At 43.7% G+C, this 24,021-nt stretch overlaps 1 protein-coding gene across 2 annotated transcripts in view; it reads right to left on the minus strand.

Annotated features, from left to right (window-relative positions):
• The window catches only part of THAP2 (THAP domain containing 2), a 456,918-nt gene that overhangs the window by 41,039 nt on the left and 391,858 nt on the right, over window positions 1-24,021 (minus strand). The window lies entirely within an intron of this gene.

Here is a 24,021-nt window from a genome sequence, read left to right on the forward strand (position 1 = left end):
ATAAATGCTTTTGTATGTATGTCTTTATCAGAAAAAGCAGTCTGTAGGAAAATATTACATTCTTGCTCAAACACTCTCCAATTTTCTGCAATGTTAACAAACACAAGCAAACCAAGTCTGCAAAATCCCATTTGCCATGCCAAATAAGTTTCAAACACATACCAGGTACTTGTAATAATATTCACCTGCATAGCAGACTCTTTGAAATAACTGTACTCTTTGAAAAGACTGTGTTGTCATACTGCACACACTGCCATCACGTTGCACATTTTAGACACTTCACATTTTTATTTATTTATTTAACATTTGGTAATTGGGAAAGTCTGACTGGACACATGTCCTTTTTCAGCGGAGGTCTGGGCAGAAATGCTCCACATACAGAGATGCAAATCAATACAAGTATAACATAAAATACAGATTGAAAAACAAAATGAACAAACAATGTACAGTACAGTGATACCGAAAAACACAGCTTGATGGTAAAATAATTTCTGGACAGAGACAATTTGAGCTATAGCTTTTAGGTATCAACATACAAGATACCAATACAATACAAATGTGATACAAGATACAGTTAGAAAACAGAATGACAAACTATGCACAGTACAATTGTACAGAGAAGCACAGTTTAATGGTAAAATCATTTGTGGACACAGATAGCTCAATGCTGTAGACTTTAGGTATCAACACAATACTTTATAGTTATAAGTGATGGGTACAATAGAAGCTCTGTTGGGATTTTTACTCCTATGTCTGGATTTGAGAAACAGGTATGCATTGGAACTTCTTAGTCTTGTAGAAATATCATACAGCAGAAAGGACAGGAGTTTAGAGGTCAGATCTGTCCTAAAACTGAGATTAGTAGTTTGGTAGCTGAATGATGGAAGTGGTTGGATAGCTTAGGAGGTAGAGGTTGAATTAACCAGGGCTGATGCAGGAGCAGAGCCATGAGTCTGACAGATGACATTTTAGCATCTGTTTAAAGTTTGTTAAGGAGGAATGGGATGCTATACTGTGCGGCAGAGCAAGTTGGAGAAGAGGGAATCTCCAGCTGTGTTGCTGGCTTTTGTTACTTGTAATAGTAATCTCTTACTAGAGTGGCATGATCTATTGTTTGAGTGTGGAATCATTACATTTTGGAGGGCAGGTATTTTGTTAGTTTGGTGAAGGATTTTATGGGCAAAAATTAGTTGGTTGTAGAGGAGGAGTTGTGGAAGTTCAAGTCAGTTAAGTTGTTTAAGAGCTGAGCAATGATGTGATCTAAACTGAGAGTCTTTGGCAAACCTGGCTATTTTATTGTAGCAGGAATTGAGTTTATCTATTTCAGTCTTTCTTAAGTTAGTGAGTATTGGGGCGGTACAGAGGAGTGTTGCTATGAGATGGGCGCATGCTAAGGCGGTTTTAGCCTGTTTAGTAAGGAATTGTTTATTTCTATAAAGAACACCCAATTTTTATGCACTTTCTTTATGGTCTGGGAGACATGGATGTCAAATTTCATGCTGCAGTCAATCTGTACGCCTAGAAGTTTGGTGCGAGTTACAGGAGAAATGATGGTTGTGTTTTTGGACATAATATTGAAGGAGGGACTGGATGTGGTAGATCTTATTGGGTTAAACAGAAGTTTTGTTTTGTTAGGGTTTAGAATTAGCTTGGAGTTTGTGAGCCATGCCTTAACGGAGAGAAAGGAATGTTGTATAACTGAATGGAGCTCATGTATAGAGAAGGAAGAACAGATCAAGGTTGAGTCATCTACATACTGGATAACAGATACATGAAGTGAGGAAGTATGTAGATTGTTAGTAAAAAGTGAAAAGAGTAGGGGTCCTAGAATGGACCCTTGGGGAGCACCTATTGTGGTTGGAAGGAAAGGGGAGAGATCATTCTGCCACCGGACAGCCTGTTGGCGGCTTGATAAATAGCTTTGGAACCAAGAAAAACAGCTTTAGTTAAGGTGAAAAAGTAGCACATGGGAAAAAAATATGGTCGTTTTCTCCTTTTTGAACATTTTATATGATTCTGATATTGTTTCAAATGTTTTCATAATTATTTTGAGTATATTTGTAAATATGTCGCAGTTTTGAACATTTTGTTTATTCGGTAATTCGTTATGAATGCTTTGTTTTATATTCATCGAGTAAAGATTCATTTAAATAAGTTTAAGTACCTGGAAATATTTTCTAAACTGTTTGTGAGTTGTTTGAGCCACTCCTGTACATTTCTCCTTACTGACACTGTGTGCATTTTGGTTTTGACTTCGGATCCCACTTTTGACTGCATGTCAATTCATCTTGTGTTTTTAAATAAGTTGATGAGGCTTGGGTGTTCATTTAAGATGTTTATTACATACAAACACATCAGGATGGATGACTGGAACATTAAACTCAAATGAACTAACTATCTCACTGACTAGCTTCTACACACATGCATGTTTTCACTTTGGCTTTTTACACAAAAAATGACACTCTGCTTGCATGTGCTCAGTACTTATATGTATTTGCTCACGACCTACAGTGGCTTTAAAGGCATAACATACACACTGTGATCTACACATAACACCAGTGGTGACAAAAAGCCTATTCTCTATATCCATACTGTCACTGCTGTCAAACATTAAAATACCTTTCCCAGGGTTTAATAAAATCCATGTAGGCACCATGTAGACCCTACATGGAATGTATCAGTGTACATGGCCATTGTTCTCCCTCAGCAGCGCACCATGCATATTAATAATGGTGCGCTGACGAGGAGAGCATAGTAACAAGGATATTGAATCTGTGTAGGGAGAAGTGTAGAGACTACCAGTAGTTGTGGATGGCTGGTCAGATGTTATGTACAGGGTGAGGCTCCCTGTAATGGTCCCCACTACTGCTGCTGAAATGCTGTGAATTGTTTCAAATGTGTAATATTTTATTTTTATTAATTTTTTCCCTTTCTGTATGTCTTCGTGGCACTGACTGCAGCAATGCCAAGCTGTGCAAACATATAGACAGCTGACAACTACCAGACAGAGAAACTGAATGTCATTAATTATCATAATTACATTTTTTAAAAATTTTTAATTTTCTTTTTTTTGTAACTGCTGTTTGTGCGGTGAGGTGTGGAGCGCTGCAGAGTCAAGCTGTGCTCACGCATACATAGCCAACAGCTGTCAGATATCTACAAATAGAAACCGGATGTAATTAATTATTTATTTCTGGGTTTATTTATGCATGTTTGTGTGGTGCTGTGCTTAGCAATGCTAACAAGAACCCCAGTAGTATATGTGAAGCTATACTAGTTTTCATAATATCCAAGGCTAGCAAAATGGGTAGAGTTACAGCTTAATGCTTCATAGGTCCTGGGTTCGAGTCCATAGCAGTGATAAGAGGTCTGCAATTTAATTTATTATGAACATTTAATTTTAAAAACAAATTTGTGAAATATGGAGCTGCTGTGCTTAGTTGAGCACTGCTTAAAGAAGCTAATGGCTATTGCTGTTGTGTGATGCTAAGCTGAGCTAAAACCTCGGTTGTGTGAGTTTTCATGCTGCTTAGCTGGTTTGCGCTATGCTAAGCAACACAACACTTTTTTGAATGTTGCTCAATGACGTGTAAGGGTGGGGAAAACAGCCTATATCAGGCACAATAGGTGGAAAATCTGCACCATTCTTTGGAGTCTAATCAACTGTTGATATGGCAGGGGGTGCTGGTGAAGCTGCAACCTTACAGGCACAGAGATGGAGTGTTCAAGAGTTCAGGGTCTTTGTTGGGCTCCTGGTAAAAGAATTATTAATCCAGGCTGATGCAGGGTGGGGTTTCCAGGGCTTGGAATGTAAGGCAGAGGCCTGGGACTGGTTGGCCAAGGAACTTACCAGTGCTACTGCTATCCCCCACATTGGTGAGCAGTGTCATCGCCATCATGACGACCTGAAGAGGGGAAAGAGGAGAATCTTGGACACATGGGTCCAAGAGGCACCAGCTGGAAATGCCCCACAAATATGTAAGTATGCTTTCCACTGTTTTATCATACTGCAAGCTGAATGGCTGCAGAACTGGCATGCATAATGGTGTGCTGCTTTTCCAACAGCTGTAGCTGACAGGGCTCACTATGCTGAGTCCCATGCCAGGTGCCTGGCCAGGTTGAGCCATGGGTGTGGTAAGTACGGATTTATTATGCTAACTATAGTGCAATAAGCAAGAAAGAGTGAAGCATTTACTGTAATAATCTATACACAATAAAAACTGTAGTGCAATAAATGGGAAATTAGAGGTGTAGTGCAGGAAATAAATAATTTCATTGGAATAACCAATGCAGTAGAGCTGTATGCATTGCTTGTCTATGGTAAGGTTGCTGTAGTCAAGTGTAACACTGTCTGTAAACCAATATCAGTCACATAATGCTCTCTGTTCCTCCTACTCCAGATAATAAAGTTATATGGGTGAGCTAGCCCACTCTATAGGCAGATATTGTGTGTAAACATCACAGACATTTACCAGCAATACCAATAAAGTGTTAAGCAGCATTGTTGATTCCTAAAGAAATGTGTTTTAATAAATGCAGAAAGTACAGTTTTGTACCTACCATAAATGTAGATGTTCGAGTGCTAATACAGCTGCAGTCATAACAGATGGGTTCTCCTGCTGTCAGGCGGGTCCTCGGTCGGCCGAATTCTAAAGTCTAGGTCCGGCATCAGCTGTCGCTGCTTCTTCCCTGACGTCAGTGCGACAGGGGTATAAAAGAACCAGCCAACGCCATTTTCTTCAGTTTTTCTTGCCCTGGATGTCAGGTGCCCCCAGAAGGAAGGCAATACATAAAATTATGTAATAATGCAATGCAATATAATCAAACACCAGTAGTTGCAAGCAAATACACCATAAAAGAAGACCCCTAGAGGGGAAGGAGGGAGGGAAACCTGGACTGCACTGCAGCTGTATCAGCACTCGAACATCTACATTTATGGTAGGTACAAAACTGTACTATGTTCATCGTGCATACAGCTGCAGTCATAACAGATGGGCAGAATCCCAAAGCTAAGAAGGGGGTGGTAGGCACTAGGTGGAGCTAGGAGGAGCCAAAATGCCCTGCAAGACTGCAGTGGCAAAGCCTGCTCTAGATTTGGAGTATAATGGTAGGTTGTAGTGTTTAGAGAAGGTATGCACAGAACTCCAAGTGGCTGCTTCTAAAATATCCTTGGTAGGAACTACTCTGAGGAAGGCTGCAGTGGTGGCTGTGGCCCTGGTAGAATGAGTTCTAATGCCTGTAGGTACAGTTTTGCCATGAAAGGAATAGCAAAAGTGTATGCAGTGGGCTATCCATTTTGAGATTGTCTGTTTGGATATTGACTTTCCTTGAGCTCCTACCACATAGGCCACAAAAAGCTGTTCTGATTTTCTGAAAGGCTTTGTTCTGTCCAAATAATAACGCAGTTGTCTGTGGATGTCCAAGGAATGCAGTAATCTCCCCCTTTTGTTTTGAGGATTAGGATAAAAAGTAGGTAAATGTATGGCCTGATTTTAAGCTACCCTGATACCACTTTAGGCATAAAGGACGGGTTGGTACGTTATGAAACTCTGTCGTGATGGAAGATGATAAAAGGCTGGACAGCCATAAGAGCCTGTAGTTCTGAAACTCTACGAGCTGAAGTGATAGCCCGAAGGAAAGCTGTTTTCCAGGACAATTATTGTAAATCTGATGAGGCAGCTGGCTCAAAAGGAGGCAAAGTCAGTTTTTCCAGAATGAAATTAAGATCCCAAGTAGGTATTGGTTGTTTTCTTGGAGTTCTTAAATTCTTAGCCCCTCTGAGGAACTGTCTTAATAGAGGGTGAGAGAATAAAGGTGGATCAGTGTTGTATTCTGCAGAAATGGCTGAGGCATGGATTTTGATGGAGGACAACGGAAGTCCACTGCTTAGCAGTTCAGCCAAATATTGTAGTATTTGAGGTAAATTCAGCTTTCCAGGGCACTGGCCCTTTTTCTCATTCCAAACACAAAAACGTTTCCATTTTGCAGAGTAAGCTTTTCTAGTTGATGGCCTTCTGGCCTCCAAAATGACATCCTGCACCTCCTTGGAGAGCAGGGCCTGCTGCGATGCTAAGGAATCTTCCATGCGGCTAGATTGAGTGTTTTCAGCTGACTGTGAAGAGTTTTGAAGCTGTGCTGTGTCAGAAGAAGAGGCATTAGAGGCAGGGTCCATGGTGGGGAATGCGTCAGGCTCCTCAGGAGTGGGCACCAGAGTTGCCTTGGCCAGTCTGGAGCAATGAGGATCATTTTTGGTCTGTCTGCTCTGGTCTTCAATAGGACTTTGGACAGCAGAGGAAGAGGTGGGAAGGCATAAACTGTCATTGATGTCCAACTGAAAGAGAGAGCGTCCACTCTCCAGGCCTTTGGATGGAAGATCCTTGAGCAGAATTTTGTCAATTGATGATTTTTGTGGGAGGCAAAGAGATCTATGTCTGGCCTTCCCCATTCTTGGATTATCTCTGTAAAAACTTTTGGATGCAACTTCCATTCGTGTGGATCTGTCATATTCCTGCTTAGGTTGTCTGCCAGCGTGTTTTCCTTGCCTGGCAAGTACTGTGCTTGTAGTTCCATTTGTAAGTCCATGGCCATGTTCCAAAGTGACATGGCCAGTCTGCATAGGGGATAAGAATGTGTTCCTCCCTGCTTGTTTATGTACTACATAACTGTGGTGTTGTCTGTTCTTATCAATAGCTGACCTGGTTGTAGAAGGTCCTTGAAAGCTGTAATAGCATTTATCACTGCTAGCATTTCTTTTTGATTTATGTGAAGGTGCTTTTCTTTTTGGGTCCATTTGCCTGAATGCACCGGTCTGTCATGTGCGCCCCCCAGGTGTAGTCCGAGGCGTCTGTTGTGATGACTTGATTTGCTTGAGGCTTGCTGAATGGAAGACCTGTGTTTGTTTGGCATGCTTGAGCCCACCACAGAAATTCCTTTTGCAGACATGGAATTAGTGGTATTATTGTTTCCAAACTGTGGCTGTGTTGAGACCATATGTTTTTTAGGTACCATTGTAGTTTTCTCATATGCAGCTTTGCACATGGGATTATTAAGATGCAAGATGCCATGAATCCCAGAGCTTGCAGGATTTTCCTTGCAGTCAGCCTGGTGCAATTTGCCAGTGTTCTGAAATATTGAATTAGTTGCCCCTGCTTTTCTGGCGTGAGGTAGGCCATCTGGGTGTTTGTGTCCAAATTGGCACCCAGGAAAATTATCTTCCGAGAGGGTATTAGTCTTGATTTCTCTTTGTTGACTGCGTATCCTAGAGAGTTTAATAACATTATTACATAAGCCAGATGTTTCAGAAGAATGTGCTTGCTGTCTGCTTGGATCAGGCAGTCGTCCAAATAAGGGTATATTTGTATCCCTTGAAGTCTGCAGTAGGCAATTACTGATGCCAGGCATTTCGTGAATACTCTGGGTGCAGTAGATAAACCAAAGGGCAATGCAGAGAATTGATAATGGGTTGAACCTGCAAGAAATCTGAGGTATCTTCTGCAATTTTGTCTGATTGGGACATGCAGGTATGCCTCCTTGAGGTCCAATGTTACCAGCCAGGACTCCTTGCCCAGCATGGGAAGAAGTTGCTGTAGAGTGAGCATCTTGAATTTTGGTAGAGTAGGAATGTGTTTAGGATGGACAGATCCAAAATAGGTCTCCAATTTTTTCCCTTCCTTGGCACCTGAAATAGCCTGGAATAAAAACCTTGACCTTGTTCGTGTGTAGGTACCTCTTGAATAGCTTTCATGTTTATAAGATCTGAAATTTGCTTTTGTGCCTCTGCCCTTTGATTGTGTGGCAGGTTTGGCATGCCTTTCATTTTTGGAAGGGTATGAAAATGGAATTTGTAGCCTCTGTTTATAATGTTCAGGATCCATTTGTCCTTTGTGACAATATGCCAATTTTTTGAGAATAGTGCCAGCTTTCCTCCTAAGGGGGCTGCCATTTGAGACCTGGTTGGCATGCAAAGGGAAAGTCATTGGTTTTGCTTTCTGAAAGATTGCGAGTTGTCCTCACCACCTCTTTGTGTAGGAGCTTGCCATTGTCTGCCTCTGTACGAGCCTTGTGTTTGTCCCCTGCCCCTCGGGCGCTTGTATCTGCCTCTTTGGGGTCTGTCTGTGGCAGGAAAGGACCAGTTTTTGGAAGGCCAATTTCTACTAAAACGTGGGGGTTGGACCTGCAGAAATTCTTTCACAGTTTGCATTGATTTAGCCTTTTCCTCCATTTTCCGTAATACTTCCTCAGCATTTGCCCCAAATAATACATCCTTTTGAAGAGGGGCGTCTAGTAATTTAGCTTTGACATGATCAGGCAAGGCTTGTTCCTTGAGCCAGGCATGCCTACGTATGACTGAGCCTGTAACAGCAGCTCTACATGAGGCCTCTAGAGCATCAAAACCACATTGTAAGGTATGTTTACCCACTTGTTCTGCACTATGCATCAAATCCTGCAACTCCTTCATGTCTGGTTGTTCAGGTTGTGACATTTTACTTTTCAATTGAGATAACAGAAACTGTTGGTATTTTAGCATATGAAACTGACAGTTTAAGGCCCTCATGGATAAGGTAGCTGAGGTATATACCTTTTTTCCCCACCTTTCTAAGGATCTGGAATCTCTCTCAGAAGGCAATGGGTTTTGGCAATGGAGGACTTAACTCCCTTGGGCCCCTGTGAGATGGTTTCTAAGTCAGCAGCATGGCTTTTGTATAGAAATTGGTGCGAGTCAGGAACCCTGTAGTACCTGTCAGGCTTAACTGGAGCTGGAGGAAGAGAGTCCGGGTTAAGGCAGGCCTCCGAGTAAACATCATCTAGGATGTCCAGGACAGGAGGTATAGCCAGAGGCCTGTGCTGGGGTAACAAAAGAAATTCCCTGAGCCTTTTCTTGGAATCTGAATAATCCTGGCCTTCCCAGTGGAAGTGTTCCCATAAGGTATGCAGAGTTTCACCAAATGATTAATCCTCAGGGGGGGATACAGAAGGAATAGATTCCTCTGCATCAGAGTCTTCAAAAGGGGAGTAAGACTGTTCCTGATAATCAGAGTGCTCTGAAATAATGGAGCCCTGATCAGAGGAGAGGGAATCTTCCTCCACTCTGGGTCTTTTGTCCGGAGGCGGTTGAGAACCTCTGATTAGAGTAATTAAATCCTCAGCCATTTTAATCATCTGTTTCTTAGGCATGGGGCCTGGAGATAGGCCCTGTGTAGCTAGTCTCTTAGGGTGCATGGTAGCTTTAGACTTGGTGAAAGCCTTGATAGAGAAAGAAGAGGAAGGTCTGAAGACACCTTGAGTGGAGGTGGACCTGTCCACATTCTGTGTTTCAACGCCAAGCGTGGCTTTGGTATCTGTAGTCAGGGTGTGGGCTGAGGAGCCTGCGACTTCGGGTACAGGAGACACCGCCAAAAATGTGTCGTCAGTAATCGGGCTGCGTAGGTGCCTCGCTGAGAACCGGGCCACGTGTAGTCGGCTTTGGCGTGGTGTCGGTAGAGGCCGCGGACCTCGAGTGTCGGTCCTTGTCTTTGCATTTTTTTAGACAAAACCAGAGTCGGAGTATCCGACGACATAGTATAGTTAAATGCTTTTCCAAAATAATGCTGGGCGAACTCTGCCCGACGCGTAATAGTGCGTTTGTTGAATGTAGCACAAAAGCGACAGACCGAGACGTCGTGGTCTGGGCCTAAACAAGGTATACAGAGGGAATGGAAATCCTTATGTGGTATTTGCTTCCCACAAGAAATACAATTATTAACTTTGTCTGACATCGGTCTGAGGCAAGAAAAAGTTTCCCCAATGGAGTACTTAGCTTTTAAGAAGACTTTGTTTCCAAATTTTTTCGTAATCTCAGGAGCTGGCCGACCGGCACTTGCGAACTGCTTCTGCTTCGTGCACCGTGCGGCAAGAAAGACTGAAGAAAATGGCGTCGGCTGGTTCTTTTATACCCCTGTCGCACTGACGTCAGGAAAGAAGCGGCGACAGCCGACGCCGGACCTAGACTTTGGAATTCGGCCGACCGGGGACCCGCCTGACGGCAGGAGAACCCATCTGTTATGACTGCAGCTGTATGCACGATGAACATCGGCTATATTCCATGCATGTGTTCTGTCACTGTAGTCAATTATAACACTGTAACAGTTGTAGAATGCAAAATGAAAGCAGTCACATAAGGCTCTCATTTTCTCCTACTCCAGGAACAAAAGGTATATGATTGAGGTAGCCCATGTTACAAACATATATGATTATGTTTACATTTCACAGCCACTAGTGTTAAGCGACCTTGTTGATTCCCAAAGAAATCTGTCTAAATATTTCCAGTATGGCTGTATTCCTTCCATGAATGCACTATGTTGCTGCAGTCAAGTGCTACATTTTTTGTAGAATGGAGTTCAAAGTCATGTACAAATTCTGTCAAAGTGCAGAGTTGTTGCTGTACAAGAAATGGATAGCTATGGTTCTTTCCTACACCCTTCCTGCACATCCCTACGTGGCTTTCACTATGTTTTCCCCCTGCTTGCAATCCATTTCACCACTTTTCTATCCCCCCCATTTTTCTTTATATTTTTTTAGCGTGATGGTGTAGGACGTGCAGCATCGTGCAACTTCTCTAAGCTGAGACAATTAGAGCTACACTGACTATATGTGACTTTAAAATTGTAATACAAAGTTACACAATAAACACCTGTCCCATACTTCGAACCCAAAACCATCACACTTGCAGATCACTGCATTAACCTGCCACGCCACACAACTCTTAATTAAAACAGGTGGTTTAAACAAAACATAGTAATTGCTAGTTACAGTCATTAAGCGTGTTTCAGTGGAGCTGCATGTCGTGCCAGTTTGTGCAAACTTGATTAAAAAGTAATGGAAAAAATGGGAATGTACCTTGGACTCTGGTGCAACAGTATACAACTAGAAAGCCAAAGACATAATAACGGGTGGGTGCAGATGAGGTCTGTGAAAGCAGGTAAATGTGCCCTTTTATCAGCAGCATGTAGAAGACAACTGCTAAGGCATTAATGGCAAAATACATGTTCAGCTGGGAGTCTGGGACACGTTTGTCACAGCCTATATGTTTGTACATATATCTTGTAAATACACCTGCTGTAGCAGTGACTCAGTAGCTCAGTTTGTTAAATGCCTTGCAAACAGTACATTTTGCCACACACCGTCCTGGGTTCAAATCCAGTGGGGTGTAGCAGTGAAATTCTAATACTGTTATATTTATCTCCCATGTTGCTCAAGGACACAACAAACATGTGGCCTAGTACGCTGTTAGTGGTACTGTTACCTAACATATTTACCTTAAACACATGCCTTAACCGGAATGGAAAGGGTAGCCTCACTCTGGCTCTGCCTCTACAACACCACTGACTCAGCTCACACAGTTACACAGCTTGTTGTCCTCCAAAGTGTTCACACTATTTGGCATGCCTATTACATGCAGCATTAGCTGCAGCCTACCACATCCATCTCTATGTAAACATTGCTGCTGCAGACCTACCCTCTGCAATGAAGAAGTCTCCTCACCCCAGCAATGTCAAGCACAACATATCAGAAAGGGCTCCTAGTCTACATGTAGGCCTTGTATATTGTACTGTGGTTGCATGTGACTGGCTGACGATAGTGCAAATCAGCTGTGTTGGCTGCAATTAGCATTTCAGAACCACAGATTGGTTAAGAGGCAATCGCCTGCTGATGAGAAACATGTTAAAAAGGCAAGCAGCTGACTATGGGATCTGTATTTCACTTTCCTCACACAGAACACATATATGCAAAATATTAACTATCAGCAGAGGAGTACTGCACTCCATCAGGTATGTAATAATTTTTTTTACATCAGGATGCAGATGTTTGAATATACTTAAGGGGAATAGGGTTCACAGCAATAAGCCGTTTTTAGAACTGTGATAATAGCATGCCAACAATTTCCACATTTGCTACACATACAGATGATGTGCAATACCTCAACGGTGGAATGTATATTGTCAGTGTGGCACACTGGGCTTGTGAGACTCCCCCTTTATAGTGGTTGTCATCACACACTGCTATTTGTTTGGCACAGGTGTTTTCACATATAAGGGGGGTTGGCACTTGGGGACACACTACAACAGATTCCAGTGTGGGTCATATGATTGTACAGCAGTATCTGTCATGGCATACATGGGAATACCTGACTATTGATAGTATTCTAGTTGTATCCACATGCTTACTATGTTTGCAAACTGTGGAATATGACATGTGTGATCAAGTAGTGGATACTGCCAGCCATTCTGTCCTTGCTGTATCTCTACATAGTGTACTTTCATGTATGTGAACCTGACATGTGTTCGCATGTTGTTGCCTTTCAGGAAAGATGTATGCACAATGCCGTGCAGCTTTCAAAGATGCAGAGAATGAGCTGATAATGGAAGGGTGCCATCAGCAGCATGAAGTCTTACTGTCCAGGGGAGGAACAGCTGGAGGCACTGTGAGTTAACCTTGTCCATCATGTCAATGCCACAGGTAATCAGAATGGGACATATGAGCAGGTGTGACACCGGGCACTGATCATGATCAATGCTGCATAGAGAAGAGTGGCAGATGTAGCCAGGGATCGTGGCACCACCCGTGGAAGGCCTGCACAGGAACAACCACTCTCAGCCACAGAGGAACTCCTGGCAAATCTAGGCACACATGACAGCCCCAGGCATCCACCACACCCTACATTGTGGATGTGGGTGCCACAGTTTCCATGGCAGAGCAGCGTAGGTTGAACAGCACTGCAATACTGCAGCATTCAGTGTGTGAGGGCACACAGTCTTACATGGGTGTCAGGTCTGTCTGTTTTGGGGGGGGGGTTAACTGCAGTTTGACTGTCATGCTCACATTTTGACCACTACAGCAATTAACACAATAACTATGGTAAATGTCAGATATATGGATGTATTACCATGTGGTGGTGGTACTAACATTACCTATCCCTCAACCTTTCACAGGTCCATGAGGTATCGCACAAGCCCATGGTCCTGCTCCTGGTAAGCATGACATTGTTTTGTTACTGATGTATGTTTACAGAATTGCCATCCCAGGCCTGCTGCTTGCACTGCTGTACTGTTGGCATGATTGCCAAATGCACACATATTGTCTAACTATATGCGTGTTAGACTCGTACCTATGCCTTGTAGGTGTGACCACACTGACAGGTGTGACAGTATTGTCAGGACAGTACAGAGTGTCATATGTGTCAACTCTGCACAGTCTACACTTATGTCAACAGTGTACCTCACTGTTGCTGATGAGACTGCAGTGCAATGAGATTTTATTTACAAGTAGCTACAGCTGTTAGTGGGAAGGGTATTTTCCTCAAGTCCTACTATATGAGGTTGGGTTTAACAGGTCTGTCATAGTGGCAACAGTGTATATAGACTTACATATATCAAAACATAGTACTGCAGAGCATAATAGTGCAGGTAGTAATGTACTGCTTTATCCTTTCTTATCACAGGTGACTGGGGGGTTGGTCTCTGTCCCCTACACAACCTTATGTCAGTGTCTTCTCAGACTCTGATGATGATGCTGGCCATAGTGTGGCACAGGTGTGGTTTTTGGGGGCTGAATCTGTCCCAGAGGTTGACATCCCTCTCCCACCCTCATTGTCACTGGACACTGTCAGTATGCCCACACATACCCAGTTCCTGGAGGTCACAGGTAGTGGACAGTCAGAGGGTGGGGACATTGAACAGGAAGTTTGGAAACTATAGCTCCACTCAGTGTAGACAGTGGCCATAGCCAGAGACTTGGTGAGGTCCCACACAGGTCGATTGACAGGGGAGCTTGTAGGAGGCCTGCTGTCTGTCCACTAGCTGTTGCAGGTGTCACATCACAGGTCACTTGGTGCATGTTTTGGGCCATCATGGAGGTACAGACACATTCTGAACAGAACACCAGACATATGCTTAGGGTTATTAATGCAACACAGTCTGACATTCGTGACTGCCTTCACCACATTGGGGACACCCTGAATCAGTTGACTGATGCAGTAGACAGACGGTGGGCTGAGACAGTGTCTGTCTTGGACTGCAACTTGTGCTGGAATGTGTGGTTGGAGTAGAGCATCAGACTCATGGACATAGGTCATCAACCTCATTTGCTGACAGTCCATGTGGCCGTGCACAATCACGCTCCCATAGTGGCAGTACATCAAGCGCTGCAGAGGGGAGTGTGCTGTCCACACCATGATGTGACAGGCCATGGGCTCATGGTCCTGGGTGTTCCTGTGGGGGACACAGTCCCTGGAGACAGCAGTCACCATCAGGTACTAACACCGCTTCTGACCATGGGCATGGAGGTGCCAGTGTAACTCCTGGCAGAGCCAATTCACGTGTCCGGGGCCAGAGACCACGAACTGTCAATTCTACCATGTACAGCATAAAGCTGCCCAACATACATACATGTGGGGCTAACACTGAGTTTGACTGTGCACACGCACACACCACTGTCACATGCAGGTCACCTACAGACACATATGGCACCTTTCCATGTTCCATCTTACCTGCTTCCCTTCTTGACTCACACACATGCTGTCAACAGTTTGATGCAGCCTAGGCCTCCTGTACCCCCACACAACATGCTGTGCAACTGATACCTGTGCCACATTTCTGTCATCTGCACCATCGCCACAGGGAAATAAAGCTGTGTCTGATGCACAGGATGACTATACTAGTTAACATGTAATTGTGAAATGCAATGTTGTTTTGCCATGCACTTGTAGTGGTCAACAACAGATATTGTATACTGGCATTTGTCATAAATATGTCACATACTTTTCTGTACCTTATGTTTGATGTTGTAATGGCTGTACAGTTACATGATGACAGGTGTGTCACAGATCTGTTTCTGTTTCAGGGGTCTGTTGGGATAATCTATGGATAAACAGCAGCAATAAAGCAGCACAAAATGTCATGACAGCACAGCAGACATATGTCTTTCTTCAGCGAGGTACAGCACTATACGTGCGTGGCTCCATAGGTTCATATGTGTATAACAGGCTAACAAGGACAATGGCAGCATTCAGTGTACTCATGCATCCCTAACCTGTGAGCAGGTCTGGTACCCCTGATAAGTGTCACTAGGGTTTTGGGAACTCACATCTACAAGCTGTGGTGATGGAGATGACTCATCTACAAATATCCTGTGTCCAGTGCAGACAGTTTCCCAACACCAGTTATGACTGTTGTGTTCTGCTTCCCACTGTGTAACCTGCATATGATGTATGTCACAGCAGATGTGTGCTTCACATGCATGGGGGTGCTGTTTCATGTAGGGTGTACTGTCTGTGTTACTTATGTGTCTCTCCAGAATGTAGTATGCATACCACAGTGATGTTGCAGGCAAGTAGAACAGGCGAGACATGTTAGTTCTGTCATGGATACGTGGGAGGTACACAGTGGGATCTGACAGCTCCCTGTATGAAGCCATACACATCTCCTCCAAACCATGTAAGAGACAGACTACACATGTATGATCGTGACATGAACTCTACAGGACATGTTATCTGCACTATCCATTGGTGTACCATGGAACCTGTGTGGTTGCTACAGCTGGGCAATATGCCTGTGTAGTGACATAGCAAGGGTGCCACTGCACATGATGATAGGTGTGATGACTGCCACAGTCAATATACCAGTGACAGTCGTGTAGTGACATAAAAGGGTGCCACTGCACACGATGATAGGTGTGATGACTGCCACAGTCAGTATAGCAGTGACAGTCTGGGATTTATACCACAAACCTGTCGGTATAGGTTATACAACAGTGAAAGCATCTCCACACCTTACCGATCAGTGAAAGTCAAAGGCTACATTACTTTCCATGTCCATAACTCCATGTGTAATGACTCAACTGTGTGCGGTATGCGCACACTACATTATTTTGCAGGGGTGGATGATTTCCCACAGGATAGTATTGTGCAGTTGTTGGCATTTAGTCTTCATCAGTGGCTCAGAGAACACCTGACTGTCTTATGCCATCCTGGATAACTGTTGGCTCTGTGTGGGAGTCTGTGACAGCTCCTAATATGCAATCACCTGCTAATGTACTCAAGTCAGACGTCACGGACAGTGGCTGTGACTACAGAGAGGAAACAGGTAGATGGGGTATGCCAATAATGGAGGATGGTGAACTCCACTGGTGACTGGCATCATTGCAGCATAGGTCTCCAAATGCTATCTTCCCAGAGTATGACTATCAGACACTTGCCTATCCACCAGCTGACATATCACTCTGTACATGACATACACAGTTTCCAGCAAGGCCTGCTGGCCTAATATTGTCATACACCTTGTCAGGCCATGGTTAGTGGAGTGAGACATATGTCCAACATCCATTGCATAGTGTAACATTCAATGGGCACCGCTGGTTACAGTCAGTAGGCATGATCTGGGCTTGAGCAAACGTAACAGTGTTTGGGGTCCAGTGTCAGTAAGTGTATAACAGTGTTAGTGCTTGTACCCATGCTAACTCCTATCATGGCATTTCAGGTGACATGACTCAGAGATATGGGGACTCCGCTTGGCACTACATGCTAGTTGTCCTCTGTGCAAGTAACTACTGCAGTCACTTCCAGCATGCTGCAAAAAAGAGAGTCATGCAAGGTGTCTGTACAGAGCACAGATAAATACATTAGGGAAGTGTAATATGTACACACTGTGTTGCTTAGCCATGCTGTGGCTCACTTGTCCAAAGAATGGTCCAGGTCTTTACCTACAATGCCCTGCAGCAGTGCTGTGACATCCCCATACAGGGAACCAACGTACTGCATCATGTGTTTACCAATATGGGTGACCAGTACAGCCCCACAATGTGAGGTCCTCCTTGGTGGGATCTGGCCACAGATCAGTCTCCTTAGAACTACCATCACATACCCCCCTTGCAGACAATACAGACATATATGTTAAGAAAGCTATTTATTCCATCCTGTGGGATGGTTGACATAGCCTGACTGCACCTCCCCTTCAGATGGGATAGGCAAGTATGCAGACCTCTACATCCATGCATTATGTCAGCAGCATTACAACTGCATGAACTTGGCTGTACGTGGCAGGAGGGATACAGGTTCATCATGGCTCAGCAAACCTGACTGGTGGACAACTGCCATTAACAGGCTGTACAATAACAGGTGGATCTTGTATAGACATTGTGAGTGACAAAAGTAGTCACCCACACAAAGCCGAACCATAACGCACAGTGTAGTTACATATGTGACCTCAAAGGACAGGCCCAGATTGTCGGTGACCTCATACATCATGATGCCACATATGATGAGTCTGTGCACATACCTAACCTGTACTCACACATTGTTTACTTCAACTATACTCCCTTGTCCCCACCACGTGACACGACAGTCCTACAACCTGTCCCATAACTTCCATATTTACAGAGCAGTTCGTAACTAGACTCTCACTGGAAGATACACAGCATCTATTGCACATGCTAACATTCCAGGCTGCATCCCACATATGATCTGACAAGGATTACTAACACCATTGGGAAACCCTTGCAATCATACTGACACCACTGGCTGCATGCCAGTTGTGTGGATGACAACTGTGATACCCTTGCACAGAGGTAGTGCATCCACTGACCAATATAACTATACACCTCTTTGTCTAAGTATCCATATCTGTAAGCCCATAGGGGCAATCATCATAGAGCTGATCAGCACACATATGTGTGATCTACACACAGTTGATGGTATACAGTTTGGTTGTGTGACAGGGGCAGCATGACTGTTACACATGGTGGACATTTCCGAAGCAGTCACCAAGGACTTAGATGAGGGTACATCAAGATGTACAAGCCCCTAGAGTGAGCCAAATCGTCAAACTATATCTTCTGCTCAGGCAACATTTCCAAAGCACCCACGTAGGCATCCACGATACTGTCATTGTAGGGGTCACTAAGTGACCAATTGATGGCACACATACACAACATAGGGACATCCGCTTGCAATACTTGATCTGTAAGCAGCAGTGCTCAGCAGGGGACAGTCCTGGGTCCTCTACTACTTGGAATCCATTTAACCACAATAAATGCAACTACTGACTGACTGTGGCTAACAGTGTTGGCTGATGCCTGCAAATTGTGAGCACTCATACAGTCTCTGTGGTATGTCACTATCCTGCAAGAGGGTATTGCGAATATATATGTAGTATCACTTCCATCAGTTAGACCTATGTACCTGGTAAGTAGCACATCAGTCACAACATGTGATGTACATACTCAGGGGTGAAAGAACTGGGCACACAGACCTGGCCACACAGGTTTACACCTAATGTGTTTCAGATCACCATGTCTCTGCAGTGGTATGGCAGGAATCATATGGCATAGCTGAGGCCACAGTCACCTGTAAGTGACATACTCATAACCTCCAAGTACTCTTCCCTCAGCAAGCTAATATCTGAGTGTAGTGGCCATTTGTTGATGTATCTTTCCAAGTAGTATTGGCAATTGCACATAACAGTATGCTCCCTCACAGGGACACCATGTCTTCAGTATGTGTTCAATGCGGATCATCTGCAATGAGTACTATTGTCACCTGTGGCAGATAGACTACTCAGAGGTGATCTGTGCCTTGCATACAGAGCAATGTGTGACCCTGATTGACTGCATATACTGCCTATCTATAGGAGACATAGTAGATGGATAACTCACTGTAAGGACATTAACCTCATGTGTGACGTTAGTACTACATCTGTGGCCTGCAGAGTGATATTGCTTTGTACTGTTATCTACATCTAGTATCCTAGCAGTGAGATAACTATTATCCTAGCTATGTATCTACAGTTACCAGTATGGCCATATATGGATGCTTGCAATTAGATAGACAAACCTGTGGGCAGAAACAATGTGCCCTGTCCATGGATGCATTGTCAACATTATACATTACACCACCTGCTCACATGTGTCTGTCTATGTGGTGACATCCAGCAGGCACAGGTGTCTGCAGGTAAGTGGATTATGTACTTTTATGCCCTTAGTTTAGATCCCTTCAGCAACAGTATGGATGTGTGACAGTGCAGATTTACTCACCATTATTATGGTATGTAGGACAATACAGATATCCACACACATATTTATGTATATAACAGGGATGTATATATAAATGTAGCTGTGTGTGCATATGTATATGTGTTATGTAGACATATGGGGAGAATCTATGCATCATTTTAATATATATAACTATATATACATATATATCAGTATATATTTATTTAACACTATATAGAGACAGATAAACTATGTATGTGGTACAAAAAGACAGTGACAAACAGATATGTATACATACATGTCTGTATGTATAAACATATCTATACGTAACCGGTTATTTTGATGAAGAGGCAACAGAATTGTGCTTACTATAAGAGTGTGGGCATGCCCAGTAGGACTGTCAGTACTTATAAAGGGGTCTATATTACTAGATCAAAACTTCACTTAGTCGAATAACTAAAGATCAATCTGGTAATATCAAAATCCAAAAATTGTGAACAGCAGATTTCATGCAGGGAAAGAATTACCTTAGCCGTTATGCCGATTATGCCCTTTTCTCCAAAGTAGAGCGATCTCAGAGTTGGTATATTTAGTTAGGGGGTGTATGGGGCACAGCCCCCCACATCGGGGAGTGTGGGGGAGAAGCCCCCCACTTGATTTGGGTTTAAAAGGTTTTTGTTTTTTTTAGTGGCCAAGGGAATTATTTCCCTGTGTGAAATCGGCCATTCGTGGTTTTTGGATTTCGATATTACCAGATCAATCTTTAGTTATTCAACCAACTAAAGTTTCAATCTGGTATTATAGACCCCTTATAAAGTGACTCCAGGACACATCTACCTGTACTCCAGTCCAGAATTTTGTATGTTACAGGCACTGACATCTGTCCCTGTTTCTGCAGTATTGCATTTCACTCAAACATTTCACGGCATTCCCCAGCTGTCTGCTGCACTTAATATGTGACTGAGGTTCATAGTATTACCCACACAAAATACAACAACATAATAATACCCCACATGTAAAGGATGTGACTATATTCAGATTAGAATATAAGCAAAACACCAACTGTAGAAAAGTTTCACTGCTATAGTAGGACTTCAAATGAAACAAAAAACAGTAAAGCAGCACTCTCTTTTTATTCAAAAATAACAGAAATAGAAGTTATGTACTTACCATAATGTTCCATATTTGTAGTCCATCTCACCTATATTCTTGCTGGATGGGTTCAGAGCCGATATTCGGCTCTGACTCTGTCGATACTAAAGCTCGAGAGCTTTTACTGGCTCGAGGTTAGCCCCTAACCCATGGTACCTCATGGCAATTCCCCAGATCTAGTTTGCAAGAAAGCAATAAATACCTATCAGGTAATAATAAGAAAGAAACTGTATAAATACAGCAAAGGGTTAGAAACATAATCCATTCCAGGTGGACAATAAAGAGCAATGTCAGGCAGCCCCAAAAAGAGGTCCATCAGATCCCCCAGAAAACAGGAAGGGGGTTGGAGGGAGGGACGCAAGAATATAGGTGAGATGGACTACAAACATGGAACGTTATTGTAAGTACATAACTTCTATATGTTATGTAGTCCTATCTCACCGTAATTCTTGCTGGATGGGACAGTGTCCCTAGCAACCTTATCCCGGGTGGCTCAAGCAAAGAGACTCTTCAGCACAGTGGACCCAAAGGACGACCTGTCCCGGGAGGCCAAATCCAATGTGTAATGAGTGACACACGTATGTGGTCTTGCCCAAGTAGCTGCTGCACAAACAGTATCAATTGGGAGCCCTAGTAGAGTGACCTTTAGCTTTTACCGGTAATTGTCTACCAGCTTGTTGATAAGCAAAGGATATACAATCTGAAAGCCATTTTGAAAGAGTAATTTTTGAAACAGGCAAGCCTTTCCTTTTGTCAGAAAAGGAAATGAAAACTTGATCAAATTTCCTGAATTCTTTAGTCCTGTGTATATAAAATCTGAGTATCCTGTGGACATCTAGCTGGTGAAGTCTATACTCTGATTTATTAGAGTGGTTTGGAAAAAAACACAAATAGCTCAATGGTAGTATTCAGGTTGTGCTCTGAGCATACCTTAGGAAGACAGGAAGTGTTTGTCCTGAGGGAGACTCTATCCTTGTGAAAGATAATGTAATGAGGTTGAATAGTTAGGGCTTGAAGTTCCGAGACTCTCCTAGCCGATGTTATAGCTACCAAGAAAAATGTTTTCCATGATAACAATTTTAAGTCTGACGATGAGGATGGTTCAAAGGATGCAGACATCAAAGATGAGAGGACTAAGTTTAAGTCCCAGGGTTGTAATGGTTGTTTTATTGAGGGCCTAAGAAGAACAACTCCTTTTAAGAAAGTTTTACAGAGGGAGTGCTGCATGACTGGATTTCCCATGAAACCAAAATGGAAACTGGAAATGGCAGCTAAATGAACTCTAACTGTAGCGGCTGCCGCTCCTTCATGAAAAATTGTTGTTAGGAAGGATAAAATGGATTCTAAAGGAGCCGTATATGCATCTAAGCCCCAATTCGTAGCCCAAAGGGAAAGGCTTTTCCATTTGCTAGAATATAGTTTCTGAGTGGAAGGTTTATGGGATGAAATTAGGATGTGTTTGACCGCTGGGGATAAGGGAATATACCTGGCTATACATGGAATTGGAGCAGCCATGCTGTCAATTTGAGAGTGTGGATGGAGTGGTGGAACTGTTCCGACTGATAAATCAGGAGATCTGGACATGGGTCCAGAATCCATGGTTCCTCCAAGAGGTAGGGCCACAGGAAAGGAAACCAAACTTGTCAAGGCCAGTAAGGAGCAATGAGGATCAAGGAACTCCAACTGTCTTGCTTTCTGTATTACTTTGGGTATGAGTGGAAAAGGAGTAAAAGCATAAAGAAGTCCTGGGGGCCAATCGTGAACTAGAGCATCCCTGGGTGACATCCCCGGATGGGGAATGCGGCAAAGTAGCTGCTGCATTTGGTGTTCAGGTGAGTGGCAAATAGATTGCAGCAAGGCTGGCCCCATTTGTGAAAGATCTCTTTTGCAACCAATGGATTCAGGGACCACTTGTGAGGCATCAGAATTGCTTGGCTGTGTTTGTCCACTATTACGTTGGATTTCCCCGGGATATGCATTGCTATCAGGAAACGTTGAGTATCCATTGCCCATTTCCAAACTCTTAAGGCCTCTCTGCAAAGTGGGTAAGACTTGGTTCCCCCCTGCTTGTTTATGTGCCACTCGACAGACATGTTGTCTGACTGAATCGCAATCGTTTCTGTGGGAAGGGAGCTGTGAAGTGCTTGCAACGCATATAGCACCACTCTTACCTCCAGAACATTGATGTGCAAGTGGTTCTTGTGGTTTTCCAAGTACCTTGGACTGTCCTTCCCAGTTAATGCCCCCCACCCTATCTGGTAAGCGTCCGTGGTCAAAACTGTTTTCTCTTGGGGAGGAACAAGTGGACGACCTATGACAAGTTGTTTTGTGTGTAACCACCAATTCAGATCCTTTTTGCATGCATTTGTTATTAATATCTGGTGAGACAATGGAAGGTCTTGCATCGACCATTGTGTGAATAGCATCCATTGGAGAATCCTCATATGTAGGTGAGCAAGAGGAACTAATAAGATGGCGGAAGCCATAGTCCCTAGGACTTGAAGGACTACTCTGGCCTGGACTCTTTGTTTGTTTAATAAGGATCTGATCTGACTGCGTAGAGACTCCACTCTTTCCTGTGTTAGCTTTACTGACAAGGTAGTTGTGTCTATTTCTGAGCCTAGATATACAATATGCTGCGAGGGAGATAAGACCGACTTTTGCAAGTTGACAGTGATGTTTAGGCTGGCGCACAAGGATAAAGTCTCGTCCTTGGTCCTTATGAGTTGATGCTTGGTGGTGTAGCAGTGAGGAGCCAGTCGTCTTGGTACAGAAACACCTGGAATCCTTGACGTCTCAGGTGAGTTGTTACCACTGCCATGCATTTGGTAAACACTCTGGGGGCTGTATTGAGGCCAAAGGGTAGTGTTCTGAACTGAAAATGACTGGCTCCCAGCCAAAAGCGCAAGTGTCTCCTGGAGCGCCTGTCCATTTTGATGTGGTAGTGTGCATCCTGGAGATCGATTGAGCACATCCAGTTGTCTTTCCCGATAAAAAGAAATATCAGCTGCAGAGTGACCATTCGGAACTTTGATTTTCTTACATGCTTGTTGAGCCTGCTGAGATCTAGAATTGATCTCCAGTCCCCTGTCTTTTTTGGAACTAAAAAGAATCGAGAGTAAGTTCCGGATCCTACTTGCTCTGTGGGGACTTCTTGGATGATTCTTTTTTGCAGCAACGAGATTACCTCTGATATAGCACGGTCTAATTGGATGGGTCTGGAAGAGACCAGCTTGTTGGGGGTTCAGAAATACAGGGAATCAGGTAACCTCTGGATATTACTGTGTGTACCCAACAATCTTGAGTGACAGTTAGCCAGGCGCTTGGGTACAGCGATATACGACCTCCGACTGCCTCCAGAGATGGACAGTCGGGCAACTCCTCAGGGTCAATGGAAGGAACATCAGAGAAAGCTTCTCTGTCACCCTGATGTTGTGGACCTTCTCTGCCGCGAGAGTGTCGTCTTCCATTATATCCTCCCCCTCTGCCCCTGGGGGAGGGTTGACCTTGTGCCTGAGGAAAACCTTTTTGGGATTTGTGGAACCACATTTTCCCTCCTGTATTACCCTTGGGATAGGGTCTGGATGGGAGAGAGAGAAACAAACTCCAATGGCAGATGAGGTTTTTCCTTCCTGCTCAAACCTAGTCAAAGTCTCTTTCACTTGGGGTCCATAAAGAGATGAACCATCAAAGGGAACGTTAGTGAAGGAAGACTTGAAGGATTCCGTAAAATTACAAAGACGCATCCACGAATGTCTCCTGAGGGATATTCCTGCTGCGGCTGCCCTGCTCGCTCCATCTGCCGCATATGAGATCAACCTCATGGAGGAGTTAGCTATGGAAGTAAGG

This window comes from Protopterus annectens, chromosome 15.part0 (genome assembly GCF_019279795.1).
Source record: "Protopterus annectens isolate FY-2018-M chromosome 15.part0, PAN1.0, whole genome shotgun sequence".
NCBI classification, from domain to species: Eukaryota; Metazoa; Chordata; order Ceratodontiformes; family Protopteridae; genus Protopterus; species Protopterus annectens.